General features: G+C 39.3%; 1 long non-coding RNA gene across 1 annotated transcript; it reads left to right on the top strand.

The window, feature by feature from the left end:
- The first annotated feature begins 1777 nt into the window (after window positions 1-1777).
- Window positions 1778-6253, top strand: LOC140922713 (uncharacterized). Its single transcript, XR_012164100.1, has 3 exons — window positions 1778-1891; window positions 3619-3682; window positions 6135-6253. It is a non-coding gene; the product is annotated as an uncharacterized lncRNA (long non-coding RNA).
- Window positions 6254-16007: the final 9754 nt, after the last annotated feature.

Below are 16007 nucleotides of genomic sequence, written 5' to 3'. Positions count from 1 at the left end.
AATGGCTTGTAAACGGGTCTTCTGATCTTTAACATGGCGTCTTCTGGCGCTTGACTGATGAGCTTTTCTAGCGGCAATAAATGTTCTTGTATCAGAGGGCAAATCACGCTGACCGGAAACAATAGCCGCAGAAAATCAATATGCGTGTCACGAACTCTCAGCATGAAATAAGCGGCAAACATCACATTTTCTCAATTAACCCTAAACCCTCCAGAGTATAATCTACCCACCAGAGAAAAAACTCATTGGAACAAGCAGTATTTTGGCAAAAGTTGTGTGTTGCCTACCGACCCCCTTAGTGATAACATTCCAATGTATCCAAGTGACAGATGACGATCTTGCTGACAGATGATCGGCATGCGCAATTACAAGACAAGAAGGCGGAATAGCGGCCTCAAATGTTTCTCTTCAGGCTCTCACCATTTCCCTTCCCTTTCCTCGCGATTTTTTCACCCTTTCCCCAAACAGAGAAGCTGTTCACAGGCTAAACCGGGTAAATATGGTTTAGCTCCCTTTTATTATGCACTGATCGACTCCGATGTTTGTTGCATCTGCCATTATGGCTAGCGATTATAGCCATTCCATACCACTGCCGTTTAAAACGTCCGTGAAAAACCGGCTCATAGTTTTTGTTAAGTGTCAACGTGTGCTGATAATGAAGACATCGATATGCAATTAGAGTTTTAAAGCCGTTCATGATCATTGAGAAGGAGCTAGAATGATGGCCTGCAGGGATGCACGGATGCACTGAATGCATAATGCATCGTGGAGGAGCTTTTATCTCAGCTCACTATCAGCGTTGACTTTCGGCTATCAGTTACAAAGTCAAAACTTCGCAATCAGTTAAAAACCCTTGCACTTCCCAGCTGACACTTGAAATGGTGAAGCCCATCGAGCTGAGAGCTTCATGTGATCGTGATCAAATTCAACGTGTACGCTAGTTCTGTTTATCCGAAAGCGTATTTCCTCAGCTGCCCTGGGCTGCCATGAGGGGCTATTTATAACGATCCATCGTTACTGTTTCCCAAACGAACACTAACAGTTTTTGAGCGACTTACCTTGCAATTAACATCGATCGTGAAGAAAGCAAGATGCGGAAGTGAAGAACCTCGTTCCCAGGTGTCTCTCCCTGGGAGCGAGGTTGAGAAGTGGAATGCATATCTTTGTGACGCAGGTCTTTCTGTGGAGGCGTTAATTTAAATGATATCATGGAGTTGGATGCCCCGGATCCAAATACACGCGGAAATTATTATCCAGGGTCGGCCAGGGGGGTAGTGGTATACCAGTATACCCGAAAAAATTCGCCAAAATACCCAAAAATACCCAAAGTTCATCCAAATATACCCAAAATTATACCCAGGTATACTTTGTACATGAAATTCAAAGAAAGTAATATACCGAATACCCGTATTTAAGCTGCAATATACCGTATACCCGATTTAAAAAGCCCCTGTATACCGTATACCCAAAAACCCTGGCCGACCCTGATTATCAGTATTATGTCATTATTAAAGTATAGTTAAGTTTAGTTCATTGTATTTTTCCATATTTCATTATATTTCGTTTTAAGAAAACCAAAACAAGAGACACCATAACAAAACGCCTGACAAAACGTACGTACTAGGTTCCTTCTGTCTCTACAAAACCGCAACTATTTATTTGGGCTGTACTGTACAACTCGAGAAGCTCGGGCTATTTTCGTGATCATGACTACCAAATCGGGACAGGAAATGAGTACAGGGATCATTGATGAGAACCCAGTCCCTCACTACACGTCCAACATGGGGATAGGTAATGCGCGTTTTGTTTGATGGTACAAGAGGGTTGCAGCGGCCTAAAAATGGAGGCCGAAGGTGAAAAAGCGAAAGCAGTTGGGTGCCCTTCGGAAACGGTGAGTTTGGTGTAAATATCATTGCAGTTTGGAGACACGTGAATGCAACCGTGCAGTCATTGACATTAATTCACATCAGACTGTACAGATTTCATATTCACATATCATTCTGAGTGAATGCACATTCAAGTTAACTATTTAGCCTACGGCACATCGTTGACCAAATGTGGAAGATTTTGCAATTTAGGCTGTTCACAGTCCCCTATTTTTCCGTGAGATCGACGAGATCAAGGGCTTATTGTTACGGGCGGCCATCTTTGTTTCAAATGAGATTATAGCGGTGGAAAAGCGGAGCGGGGTGTGGGGGTGGTAGTAGGGGGGGGGATGGGGTGAGAAAAAGGGAGGGACTGGCTACTGTCGCAACATCATTGCAACTCGAATTCAAGGCCATTGTCGTTGACTATGGGTTTAATTCAAGATTGCGGGTGTGGACAAGTTGTTCACTAGTTGTTATTTCTATAAAACACTCTCATAAAACCTATTTTCCTACATTTGTTTAATTATAGCTCTAATTATCCATGAATTAGGGCTAGGAGACAAAAGAAATTGTGAATCAACCTAGGTTTAACCTCCTGTGACACATATTATAAGTGTTAGATAATTTTGGCTTAATTGTTTACCTTTAACCACAGACCACAAGTTTGGAGACAAAGGAAGTTTATTGTCAGACTGCAAAGCTGAGATGCAAAACCATGAGTTGACAATATAACTCCAACACCGTAAGGGTGGGAGGGAATTAGGGTAATGAAATGAGCTTGACTACAGTTCAACTAAAATAAACTGACTAATGCTTGCATAATTGATTAACACAACGAGCGCTCTTATTACAATGCTTGCATCATTATCACAATTAATCCTCCTTACTGAGGTAATGATTGACACATTTGTTTACCTTTAACCACAGGCCACAAATCTGGAGACAAAGGAGCTGTCAGGCTGCAAAGCTGAGATACAAATTAACTATGATTTGACAATATAATTCGAATACCCAAACCCAAAATGAAAGGTGATCGGTGGTTAAATGAGAGTAAATTAAATACACTTCAACAACAAAAATAGCTAGTAGTGAACAAAATTAAAGAAATATCAATAAAACACTAATTGATGAATTTTGGAAGGCACAGAATTAAACGCCTGTGTTTTTGTGCTGGAGACATCTCTAAATAAACTTAGTGCACATCGCTGCTCCAATCGCCTTGAAGCTTGATAAGATCTGCAGGGACATTTACATGCAAAGGGAAATGAAGCGCTGCCATAGTGAAAACTATGTGGAGAATAAGCATGTCTAAACCTAATGCCGTGAAGACCTTGGCTAAAAATTTAGAAAAATAATAATAAGTAATAGGTTGTGTTGATTTAGCATATGGTGATCTGACTGAAAAAAGAGAATCTGATGGCCCCCGAATTGAATTGAAGATGATTTTAAATAAGAGCCATTACCGGACAAAGGCGCGAACCAGGTATAATGGAGAGAGGAATAGAAAGGGCCCATTGAAAAAACTGAATCATCTTAGTAGCGCAAATGTGTAAAAATGCCCCATTGGGAGAAACATGTAAGTCTAAATGACAAGGAACCTTAGCAAAATGAGCTTGACTGCAGTTCACCTAAAATAAACTTAAACGCTTGACAAACACAACGCTCTTATTGCAATGCTTGCATCATTATCACAATTGATCATCCTCACTGAGGTGACGATTGACATGCATTAATGGCATTTTTTTTTCAGTCCCTTGCAGGGAAAGCAAGCATTTGTCAAGGATGTCCAGGGCAATATCTTTGCAGTCAGCAAGGTGAGAAGTTAACAATGTATGCCCTGTATTTTCTTCATGTATTAATGAACCCTACATGTACAGTGTATTTTGATTAAAGTCGAACCTCTCCAATATAGGCACCGAAGGGACAGAGCGAAGTGTCCGTATTAGAGAGGTGTCCATATAAAAGAGGTCACTCTGATGACGTCACTTTTATGACTCCACTTACAGTTTTAAGTGTTCCGTAGCTAAAACCAGGCGTACAGTCGTCTTTAAACTGCATTAAAAGTTATTAATTCATAGTGCAAATACACTGTCTTTCAGTAGTATTCAACATTGTACATCTCAGCAACAGACAAATTACTGTTATAAAATTAAGCGAGCTAAAGCGCAATGTTACATATAAAAAGTCGTAACTTAAAGGACAATTCTGAAAGCGTCTTTTGCTATTTTGCAAGTGCAGTAAACAGTAACTAGAGTACAAAATGTAAGAGAAAAGATCTTTATGCTAGCTGAAGTTGGTTATGTTCCTCTGCACACCTTTCGCAAATCGTTGTTTGGTATACTATACATGCACAGTGACTAGGCTTTATATCACCTTGCATAGCTCATCAGCCAGACTAGACGGGATTCACCCTGTGCAGATTCACCTGATTGGGATTCGGGATTCACCTGATCTCGGCAGTTTCCGTGATAAAGGGGTTAAGTTTTGTATGAATTTACTCTCTGGGGCCGAGCTTTAGTGTCTGTTGACCGTATTAGAGAGAGTCCGTATTATAGAGGTTTTTTTATAGAAAATATATGAGAATTTTGTTGGAACATTGGAAACTGTCCGTAATAGAGAGGTGTCCATATTAGAGTCTAGGTGTCTCTACTGAGAGGTTGGACTGTACTCAAAGATGACCTCATTTTAATGCATGCTGGATTTTTTGTTTTGTTATTTTTATTTGAAAACTGCGCTGCTAGATAATAATGCTCTTCCTGTTAGCCTCCGCAGCATCAAATGTATTTCTACTTTTAAATCTAATCTCAAAACTTATCTTTTTAAATTAGCTTTTAATATCTCTTAGATATTAAATATATTTGTATATTTCTAATATTTGTATTAATAGTTTGTAGGTTATTTATTGTTGTAATGTGCTTTTGATCACCTAGCATGTTAAAAAGCACACTATAAATGAATAAATTATTATTATTACTATTAATTAAGATGCATGGTTGGCCCCTCTCCCCTATTTATCTTGTTGATGCCAACAGCCCTCAAATTTTGCTTACATCTGAGTGCGTAATTACCACACCTGTGAGCAGAGCTTGCTTTTGTCTTCCTGAGCAAGGAGGATAAAAAGAGGCTCTACCTGAATCACATCAAAGCTTTGAGGTCACCATAGCCCAAACTTGTGGACTAGTCAATCCTTCTCTCTCTCTTGTCTGACTGTTTTTTTTAGTGCCAGCATCCATTTATTGATAAACCAATGGTCACAACTGAGCCTGCTGTAGCAAGTGCACGGTTGTTAGGCCTGAGTTCTAAATTATGTGCTAGCAACATGCTGCGCATGCTCAACAAAGATCTTACTTGATTCATGCAGAGTCTTTCTTGAGTATGCAAAAATAGAGCAAGCAAAAGAAAGGCTCACCTCTTCTGGCAGGGCAGTATTAGCACAATAAGGTGGGCAAAAGAGTGTCGGTCAAAAATCCAGTAATCAGTGTCTCCAATAGGGTTCCTCAATCCTGACATCCTGACCTAAATTTTTGCTCAATCCTGTAATTCCATTCCAAGGTTATTTTAACATTATTTATCTTGTGATCACTTTTCATCCCTAATCTCACCCTCATCTTTTTTATTAAAAGATCCCAAATCTTAGCCTTCAATCTCAACCTTCAAGTACAGTAAAAACACATAAGAATTAACCTTTAATTTTAAGAACCTGTTAGTCTAAAATTTACCTTTTCAATCCCTTTTTCATAAGAACCTATTTAGCCAAAAATTTTCAATATGCTTATTTTACAAAAATAAAGGCACAGATGAAAATACAGCTGGAAAAAAATTAAGGCTAGGTTTCAGTCAGTAAGATTCAAAATGTAATACAACATTTTATGGATACTTCAGCATGGGAGACATGCATGCTAGTACTTTGGAAAGATAAAATTACTGCATAGTTATCATCTAAACTGTATTCTAGATGATTATTTAATATACAGCAACATATTCCATATCACATATGCCCTGTATTACGGTAGTTATCTGTGCTGATCGCTGGTGCCCCTATCAAATTGAGAACCTTTTTTAGAACCTAAGTAGCCTAAAATCCCACTAAATAATGTACCATTTCTATAAGAACCTATTTAGGCTAAGTTGGAAAAATCTAGGTTCTTATGTGTGAGTTTTTATTGTAATTAATACAAGTCTTGGATCCAAAAAATCTAGTCTATCTATTTAGTAACTACCTCTCACAGTAACTAGTATCAGTAACTACCTCTTTACATGTAACAGGTGCTGTAGACCCAGATCAAGAAATGATTGATTTGCGAATGAATGCAGTCAAACACAAGATTCTCATTTTGTCTGGAAAAGGAGGTATGGACAAGAAAAAGTATTAGTGTATGGTTAGAGGTTGTGATTAAGGTAGTACATTTTGTATGGATCTATCAATTTGGTTTTGTTTTAAAAATAATTATTAATAAAACAAGTAATAGCCAAAGGTTACAGAGTGCAGGCGACAATAGACTGCGAGCAGTCTCTCTTTTTCTTCAGATTTAGTATGGGGAGTGCACGCGCTTGCGAGCGTTGAGAGATGTAAGAAACGAGGGCGGCAGCAGTCACGCTGTAGTCCATTGGCGTGTCTCGGGCGTTTTGCTCAACAGACCAAGAAAAAAGAGAGACTGCTCGTAGTCTAAGGCGACAATGATTGAAGGTCGAAACGCTTTTGCTCCATCGCTGCGCTTTGCGTAAGTTTGACGGGACAGACAGTCAAAGCACGCGTGATCGACAGATTATGAGTGATAGAGGGTCCAACTCTCTTGATCAAATTGCATTCTGTGCATTCCATTCATTCTTAGTGGAAGTCCAAACGAATGCTGGCTACATACATGCGATGCATGCGATAGCCTGAACCTATCGAGTGGCACAGTGCCGTTCAAATAAACAGTTGCATGCTCTTTTGTGGAGATAGAAGGAACCTAGTACGTACAGTATGGGGCCCAGTTCTCGGCCACAAAAAACTTAAACTTGTATTTCTTACCTTGGAATAGCCGTGAGGACTTGAAATTTCACACACAACTAGCTTCATCGTTCAGTTTACACATGCAAAGCTATCGACTGCTCAACGCTGTTTTCTCCCAAGTAATAACGAAAATGGAGGCTTCTTTCGTGGGACCAGTTATCGTCCAGAGAGCCCAGTTCTCGGCCACAAAAGAGTGCGCTCGATTCCTCAGAATAAACAACGCTTTATTACCATTTTTTGTCGTTAAATCACTTATAAGGCTTTTTGATATTTTGATCACGAATTATCCTTAAAGAGTTTTGTTTCTTCATGTTAGAAAAGGAAATTTGCACACAAAGTTTTTCTCCAAAGTGCAGTCAAGCGAGGCTAAAAAAGAGTTGGTTTAAGTCAGAACTCATAGTTTTAATTCATATCTACTGTCAGAACACTTCTTTCTTTCATCCTTGCCACGGCGGATGAAATTGTATTTAAAATTTCGGTTCCTCTGCCATCAAAAAACTCCATTCAAAACTATGAGGGCTTTGTAGTGTTGACGGCGAGCAGGGTGGCCGAGAATAGGCAAATACGCAAAAGTCTGAAAAGTACTAAGGAAATATTGAGGAGTGAATTTAGGTCAAAGAATAAAACAGGCCAGCAAAAGTTTAAGGACTCTTTTGTAAATCACTTATCAGTGAAATTGATATCCTCAATAAAGATTATTATTATTTATTATTATTATTTATATTTAACCGATAGCTTTATCACTCGGTTAAATATGGGCCCTATACAGATAAAATATAAACTTGAATTAAACCATGTAATTCGAGTAACCGTAAAAAACACGTTTTCGGGGAAACCAAATTCACCTACCTTCGCGTCACCTCGACGTGCTCACAGTATACAGTAGCTGTAAACTCAAAACTCGGCAGGACGAAAGACAAGGAATCAAGCTACCTTTGTGGCTCGAAAGATAATAACGTTGAACAAAAAGTGGCCGAGAACTGTAAACCTGAAGAAGGCTGGTATGGCCAGCCGAAATATTGTTATAAAAAACAATACACGTTGTTTTAAATCAGTTTTGCAGTAGTCTTTGGACTTCTCGTTCTTGGTTCTTCAGTTATATTTTGGCTAATTAGATCTCTTTTCTAGAGATCCAACGTTTACAACTAGCGGGATCTTCGTCCACGTTTTTTGCAGTTAATTTATCCTTTATTGCCGAGAACTGTGCCCGGCCTAGAACTGGGCCCCATACTGTACGTTTTGTCGGGCGTTTTGTCATGGTCTTTTTTTTTTTTTTTGGTTTTCTTAAAATAAAATATAATGAAATATGGCAAAATATAATAAACTAAACTAAACTATACCTTAATAATGACATAATACTTATAATGATTTCCGCGTGTCTTTGGATCCGAGGCATCCAACTCCATGATTAGAATCCAGTCCCTCACTACGCGTCCAACTTGGGGATAGGTAATGTGCGTTTTGTTTGACGGTACAAGAGGGTTGCACGGCCTAAGAATGGAGGCCGAAGGTGAAAAAGCGAAAGCAGTTGGGTGCCCTTCGGAAACGGTGAGTTTGGTGTAAAGATCATTGCAGTATGGAGACACGTGAATGCAACCGTGCGGTCATTGACATTCACATCAGACATCATTCTCAGTGAATGCACATTCAAGTTAACTATTTAGCCTACGGCACATCGTTGACCAAATGTGGAAGACTTTTGCAATTTAGGCTGTTCACAGTCCCCTAGTTTTCCGTAAGATCGACGAGATCAAGGGCTTATTGTTACGGGCGGCCATCTTGGTTTCAAATGTACTGAGGGGGCGGGCATTCGCGGTCATTGGAGATTATAGCGGTGGGAAAGGCGGGTGGGGTGTGAGGGGGGGGGGGGGTTGTTTGAGAAAAAGGGAGGCACTGGCTACTGTCGCAACATCATTGCAACTCGAATTGGAGGCCATTGTCGATGCAAATTAAAATTTGCATTGACTATGGGTTTAATTTAAAGTTGCGGACATGGACAAGTTGTTCACTAGTTGTTATTTCTATAAAACACTCTCATAAAACCTATTTTCCTACATTTGCTTTAATCATAGCTCTAATTATCCATGAAGTAGGGCTAGGAGACAAAAGAAATAGTGAATCAACCTAGGTTTAACCTCCTGTGACACATATTATAAGTCTTAGATAATTTTGGCTTAATTGTTTACCTGTAACCACAGACCACAAGTTTAGAGACAAAGGAGTTTATTGTCAGACTGCAAAGCTGAGATGCAAAACCATGATTTGACAAGATAACTCCAACACCGTAAGGGTGGGAGGGAATTAGGGTAGCGAAATGAGCTTGACCGCAGTTCAACTAAAATAAACTGACTAACGCTTGATGAACACAACGAGCGCTCTTATTACCACGCTTGTGTCATTATCACAGTTAATCGTCCTTACTGAGTTGATGATTGACACATTTGTTTGCCTTTAACCACAGACCACAAGTTTGGAGACAAAGGAGTTGTCAGGCTGCAAAGCTGAGATACAAATGAACTATGATTTTACTCGAACATCCAAACCCAAAATAAAAGCTGGTCGGTGGTTAAATGAGAGTAAATTAAATACACTTCAACAACAAAAATAGCTAGTAGTGAACAAAATTAAAGAAATGTCAATAAAACGCTAATTGATGAATTTTGGAAGGCACAGAATTAACCGCACTGTGTTTTTGTGCTGGCGACATCTCTAAATAAACTTACTGCACATCGCTGCTCCAATCGCCTTGAAGCTTGATAAGATCTGCAGGAACATAGCAAAGGCAAATGAAGCGCCGCCATGGCGAAAACTATGTGGAGAATAAGCACGTGTATCTAAACCTAATAATATAATAATAATAATAATAATAATAATAATAATATTTATTGATTTGTATTGCGCAAATATCAATGCAGGGAAAGAAATTTTCATCTGCGCATAACATTGACTCAACAAAATCCTAAAATCCTAGTACATATTCCAAAAGTCTTATTTACAGATCGTTCCTAAAAATTAGTAAAAAAAATAACAATTTAAAAATAAAAATTAATCTTTAAAATCCTATATACAAATCCTTCTTAATAAAGAGAATAAAAACAATAAATTAGCTGGGAAACGCCTTCTGAAATAAATGAGTTTTAAGAGCCTTCTTAAAAGCATTAACTGAAGATACATTTCTAATAAAAAGGGGAAGATCGTTCCATAATTTAGGGGCAGCCATATAAAAAGATCGATCACCAAGCGTGGAAAGAAACTTGCATGGTGGAATGTTAAGAAGTTTGCTGTCATTTGATCTAAGATAGTACCTACCCCCTGTGTCTTTCGGTGATACAAGTTCGGAAATGTAAGTCGGAGCAAGTTTATGAATGGCCTTAAAAGTTAACAATAAAATTTTAAAAACGATTCGATATGCTACGGGTAACCAGTGTAGGGCTCTGAGCAGTGGTGTAATATGACAAAATTTACTTTCGTGAAATACAAGACGTGCAGCAGAGTTCTGGACTCTTTGCAGTTTTTGAGTCTGATACGCTGGTAAGCCGTATAAGAGGCTATTGCAATAGTCAAGGCGGCTAGAAATAAAGGCATGTATCAGAGTTTCCCTACATTCTTTGCTGAGATATTTCCTTATCCTCCTGATATTGTACAAATAATAGAATGCTGCAGAGCTTGTTTTCGTTATGTGATCGCCCATTGATAGGTTAGAATCTAACCACACACCCAGGTTCCGAACGGGAGATTGTGGAGCAATGACAGAGTGACCAACAGTTATGCCATCAATTGTGATTTTAGCGAGTTGCTGTCTGATGCCGATCAAAAGAAGTTCCGTTTTGGCATCATTCATGAGCAACTTGTCTTGAGACATCCACTGCCTGATGTCTTGAATGCAATGTTCAATAGAAGCAACTGCATCAGCCTGGCCAGAGTGCGCCTTGGGACTAAACGAGATGTATAACTGAGAGTCATCGGCGTAACAATGGAAAGTTGGGAGGTGCTTCTCCACGACATCAAACAGTGCGCTTGCATAAACTGTAAAGAGAAGTGGGCCAAGACACGAGCCTTGAGGAACACCATACCGCACGTCAAACTTATCAGATACAGTTCCCCGAACAGACACTCGCTGGGAACGGCCAGACAAATAAGATCGAAACCAGGCAAGGGCAGTGCCATTTAAACCAAGTTTTGACGATAATCTGATAAGGAGGATGCTGTGATCAACGGTATCGAAAGCAGCACTGAGATCAAGCAATACAAGGATAGTAACGTGCTGCTTGTTCATATTTAACAGAATATCGTTCATTACTTTCAAAAGTGCTGTTTCAGTGCTGTGATTTCTTCTATAAGCAGACTGCGCAACTGGGTATAAGTTATTACGAACCAGGTGACCATGAATCTGATTGAAAGCAGCCCTTTCAATGAGTTTAGACACAAAAGACAAATTGCTCACAGGACGGAAGTTCTTAAAGATGACATCAAGACCGGGTTTCTTTAACAATGGAAAAACTAAAGCCTCTTTCCAAATTTCAGGAAAAACTAATGCCGTGACGACCTTGGCTAAAAATTTAGAAAAATGATAATAAGTAATAGGTTGCGTTGATTGAGCAGATGGTGATCTGACTGAAAAAAAGAGAATCTGATGGCCCAACCGAACTGAGACGAAGATGATTAATAAGAGCCATTACCGGACAAAGGGGCGAACCAGGTATAATGGGGAGAGGAATAGAAAGGGCCCGTTGTAAAAACTGAATCGTCTTAGTAGCGCGAATGTGTAAAAACGCCCCATTGGAAGAAACGTGTATAATGGCACATTTTCTTTAAGCTTTTATTGAAACATTTGCATTAAAATCTGCACTTTGGAGCAGATTATAGCCATCCTATTGTTCATCTGTTTTTCTTCTATAAATAACAAAAGATTGATGCTCAGATTTCAATCAACAATGGCCCCAGAGGGTGGTCTGCCTGTGATTTCAGGCTAAAACAGACTGAAGGATTTGTGAAGCTTGACTCTCACCAAATCTTTAGCCATCGTTAATCGGTTAGTGATAAAGGACTGCTAAAAGAGTCCATAAAGAGAAGACAAATCTACACAGATTTTAATGAAATGCTTTTTCTGTTCAAATTACTGGAAGATTATTACAAGAGTTTTGGTCTAAAATGAAAGAATGGGCCTAAGAGGACGACCATTTGACTTTTGAGGGGGGGGGGGGAGGGGGGGAAGGGTGATTTGAGAAAAAACAATTCCTGCAAACTGATTTCGGGGGAAAAAATTCTTGAAAGGAAATACCTGGCGAAAAAGACTCCTACACTGAAAAAGAATATCTTTCACGGCGTTCGAGGCTGGAAAAAATTCTTACACCGTTGTACGTCTGGAAAAAAAAATTATATTACCAGAGGCTTGGGAAAAATAGAATTGCCCAAACTAAATCACCCATACCCTGCTATCCCTCAAAAGTCAAATGGTTGGAAAGCTTAAGCTTGATGTATATATACCCACTTACTTGCATTGAGATACCATGGACTCCCCTTAAACTCCCAACGTTCTCTACAAATGTCACAGCTACTGGAAGTCCTAAGGCAAACCCTAAGGCAAAACGACTGAGATAAGGACGGACTGTTTGAAAACCCATATCATCGCAATTAAAGGCTGAAGTTTCAACTCATCTGCACTGTACTGCGTCAGTCAGCCAGGTCAGATCCCTCCGCCATGTTGAATACAAGAGAGTAAGCCCCAGTCCTCACCGTGAAACAAGTTACGTTGTACGCTCGCAATGCGTGCAAGGCTTGCGGAGATCGTTGCGAAAACTAATAAGTTAAAGATAACGATATGTTATTTATATAGCGTTAACCGTCAAAAGTTTTAAGGTGTCTCAAATCTGTCTTCTTAAGCTAATCTTCACTGACTTCCAGTGGTTCCTTAATAATCTCTAAACTGGAAAAAAAAAAAAACAGTTGCTATGTTCTAAAAGACACTCCCTCTAGACACAAGTACAAGACCTTAGAACTTGCTTACATCTGAAACTTTCAAAATTCTATAAGCGTAAGGCCAAGACAACCCCTAAAACACACCATTTAGTGGAAAGCCCTGTCCCCACGGGTCTAGCACTTGAGAACTTTAATTCGTAGCTGGTATTTGATCTTAAATTGTAGGAACTACTCTCCTTGAAACTTAGAAGCTTCTTCGAGCAGACAGGGGGGAAAATAGAGAGAGCTCGGACCTTGGTGGACGAGTAGCAGTTGACTACAGAGCAATCTCTTCTTTGGGACACTTCTATTAAAGGGACACCACCTTTCAGGGGACACAAAACTGGTCCCAGAAAAAATGTTCACATATAAATCTTTGTATCTGTTACCTCTATCCAAGGGACACCTCTATTAGTGGGAAAGGGGCACTCTTTCAGGTTCCCGTATCCGGGGTTTTACCTCTCTTCAGGGGACACCTTAGCAATCAAAAAAGTGACTAACTACAAAAAAGGGTTGAAACGTATATGTGTATACACTAGTAAAAATGAAAACAACTTTCACAACATCGACTATCTCATTTAAATCGTTGTACAGCACTTGTGGTATTTCAAAGCAGAATTTTACAGAGATTAGTCAATCATGGTCTTTTATGCATTATATAAAAATATGAAACGGGAAACTGATCCTTACGGCAAGGCGATGAAGAAGCAAACAAAAGAATAAAACAAAAATATATATATTTAAACAAATTGAATTATATACATGCTTGAAATGTTGACTGCAGCAGTTTTAAAAATATTTATTTGTAGGTTGATTATCACAGGTAACAAATCCCAGCTCATCCTCATTCAGGGGACATTTCTTTTAAGCGTACACTTGCCTTGGTCCCGAGGGTGTCTCCTGAATAGAAATTCCACTGTCATGCTGAATCAATCATCGCTACAGTCTCCGTAAGGGTTGGCTTCTACTGTCGCGTATTTTCCCATGCGAATGCACGTAAAATTTATGCGCGTGAATGAAATAGAGGAAGTGTATGAAAGGCCACGCGTAAACGTGAAAGATGAGCGAGGTTCAACTTTTACAATTACGCGTTACCTTCCATACATTGTCTCTATTTTATTTACGCGCGTAAAACTTCCTTGCGTACCCACGTGAAAATTACGCGACAGTGGAAATCAACCTTAAGGGTGGATTTCCATGTCAAGTAATTTTTACGTACGTACTTGCCTAAAATTTACGTTCGCAAATAGAACAAAGGCAATGTATGAAATATCTCGCTCAACTTCACTTTTAAACGCAACACTTCATGCCTTGTCTCTATTTTCTGATCTACGCGAGTAAAACTTACATGTGTGTACACGCACGCAGAATTACGCGACAGTCTCCTTGTGTGCTGGTCAGCAACAGGATAGAGCTCTTGAGAAAAAACTAGCTCAAGCCATTCCATCTCGTCCTCAGTAGTAGTCAAATCTAAAGATCGGTACATTCTCGACGCCAGAGCTGTTCTCGAGCGAGGAGCTAAAAGTGTAAGCTCTCGTGTCGAGAATGAAGGTCGGTACTGTAGTGCAAATACGTGGTCATAAATAACACTTGATTTCAGTGCAGATTTACCCTGTTAGTCAAGACGCAGTGTGTTAAGGCAGGATAACGGTTTATCCTCTCAGTGTCAACATTTGAAAACTACTTTCGATTACGGTGAGTTATCTATAAATTTTACGTGTAAAAGCAGTCAGCCATAAACTTCGTACTTGACCTTGTAGCCCGGAAGTGATGATCCAGACGGGTTACGTGCCCAAAATGAGAAACGATTTGAGTGATGATGTTTTTATGGATGGATGGATGGATGGATTGATATCCACAGATAATATACGCGTGGCCCTCAACCAAAAATTAAACGTAAATAATAAAACAAAAATAAAGTAATGAATAAATATACAAAATCAAGAAAGTCCTACTTACAAACAATAGTTACAAATATTATGGTCATGAAAGGTACGTTTTAAGTTTCAGCGAAACTGGGCCTTTGATGTCTTTGGGAGTTCGTTCCAGCTCCTAACTGCTGAAAACCTGAAAGCATTTTTGGCCATACTAGTCCTAACCTTTGGCAGTATCAAATTGTGTTTTGCGTTTCTCGTGTCTTAAAAACTAATATATTCCACAAGTAATCCGGTCCTTTATCAAATGACAAGATATTTAGTTCTTTGAAAAGAGGTCTCGAGGAAGTGTCCCATTTTTTGTCCAGGATTATTCTGGCGCATCTTTTCTGCAATTTGACAATATCTTGGAGGTGCAGTTTGTTATTGAATTCCCAGACAACAGCCCCATAGTCAAGTATTGGCTGGATAACTAGTTATAGAACAGAGTTCTTGCTTTTAGGGAAAGAAATTTCTTTGTTCTTTTCAACAGGCCAAGTCGCTTCCCTATTTTTATCTTAACGTAAGCCATATGGTTTCACCAGGTTAAACAATTGTCTAACATTATGCTAAGTGGTTTACTTTCCACTACAGAATCAAGTTGGCCTTTATTGGTTCTCACTTTAAGATTTTCACGTACCGTCCAAGCCAAAAAACTTCGGCTTGCTGCAGACAATCATTGACTATATTTTGCTGTGGTTTAAAACCATTTTATTTTCATCGGCCCATCCGCTTAGAAGCCTCAGTTCATGAGTGAGGATAGTCTCTACCTCTTCAACAGTACGTCCACGTGCAATTTGTGTTGAGTTTATTTACTGCATGCAGTGGTGGCTGTGAAAGCAGAGACATGGGTCAAACTTTTTGGTCCCGCTATGACGAAAGTTTACCCACTATAAATAAAAGGATAACAAATCTTTTTGAGTTTGAATGAACCCACATACATTTTAATATGGTCATCAGACTCATCATATAAGGCGAGACAATTATCTTTGAGTCGATGTTTGCCTATTTTTTCTGGTAAATCAATAATGCATACCTTAAAAATAATAGTCCTGACAAGGTCGCCAGAACTAAAATTTAATTTCTCAGATTCAGTGCAAAAATTAATTTACATAACTTTGAAGCACACTTGCTGTGAAACTTGGCGACCAGTTTGCCTCCCCCCACCCACCCCCCGCCAAGTTTCCGTCCATTTGATAAACTCTTTATTGCTAGTCAAGTGACTCACATTATTCGCCTTATAGCGGTCAGAAAACCAAGAGGAGAGACTTT

The sequence above is a fragment of the Porites lutea genome, chromosome 13 (genome assembly GCF_958299795.1).
Source record: "Porites lutea chromosome 13, jaPorLute2.1, whole genome shotgun sequence".
Classification (NCBI taxonomy): Eukaryota; Metazoa; Cnidaria; class Anthozoa; order Scleractinia; family Poritidae; genus Porites; species Porites lutea.
The sequence above is the reverse complement of the archived record's forward strand: the minus strand, read 5'-3'. Positions and strand labels throughout refer to the sequence as shown.